Source organism: Oncorhynchus clarkii, chromosome 27 (assembly GCF_045791955.1).
Source record: "Oncorhynchus clarkii lewisi isolate Uvic-CL-2024 chromosome 27, UVic_Ocla_1.0, whole genome shotgun sequence".
NCBI classification, from domain to species: Eukaryota; Metazoa; Chordata; class Actinopteri; order Salmoniformes; family Salmonidae; genus Oncorhynchus; species Oncorhynchus clarkii.
The window spans coordinates 32,502,951-32,503,681 of NC_092173.1; positions in this window are offsets into that span (position 1 = coordinate 32,502,951).

A 731-nucleotide genomic window follows, 5' to 3' on the forward strand; every position below is an offset into this window, starting at 1 on the left:
CCCAATGTGATGTGGATCTGCTTGAAAATACTCTCCTGCAACCTGCCTCATCCAATGTGATGTGGATCTGCTTGAAAATACTCTCCTGCAACCTGCCTCACCCAATGTGATGTGGATCTGCTTGAAAATACTCTCCTGCAACCTTGAAAATACTCTCCTGCAACCTGCCTCACCCAATGTGATGTGGATCTGCTTGAAAATACTCTCCTGCAACCTGCCTCATCCAATGTGATGTGGATCTGCTTGAAAATACTCTCCTGCAACCTGCCTCATCCAATGTGATGTGGATCTGCTTGAAAATACTCTCCTGCAACCTGCCTCACCCAATGTGATGTGGATCTGCTTGAAAATACTCTCCTGCAACCTGCCTCACCCAATGTGATGTGGATCTGCTTGAAAATACTCTCCTGCAACCTGCCTCATCCAATGTGATGTGGATCTGCTTGAAAATACTCTCCTGCAACCTGCCTCATCCAATGTGATGTGGATCTGCTTGAAAATACTCTCCTGCAACCTGCCTCACCCAATGTGATGTGGATCTGCTTGAAAATACTCTCCTGCAACCTGCCTCACCCAATGTGATGTGGATCTGCTTGAAAATACTCTCCTGCAACCTGCCTCATCCAATGTGATGTGGATCTGCTTGAAAATACTCTCCTGCAACCTGCCTCACCCAATGTGATGTGGATCTGCTTGAAAATACTCTCCTGCAACCTGCCTCACCCAATGTG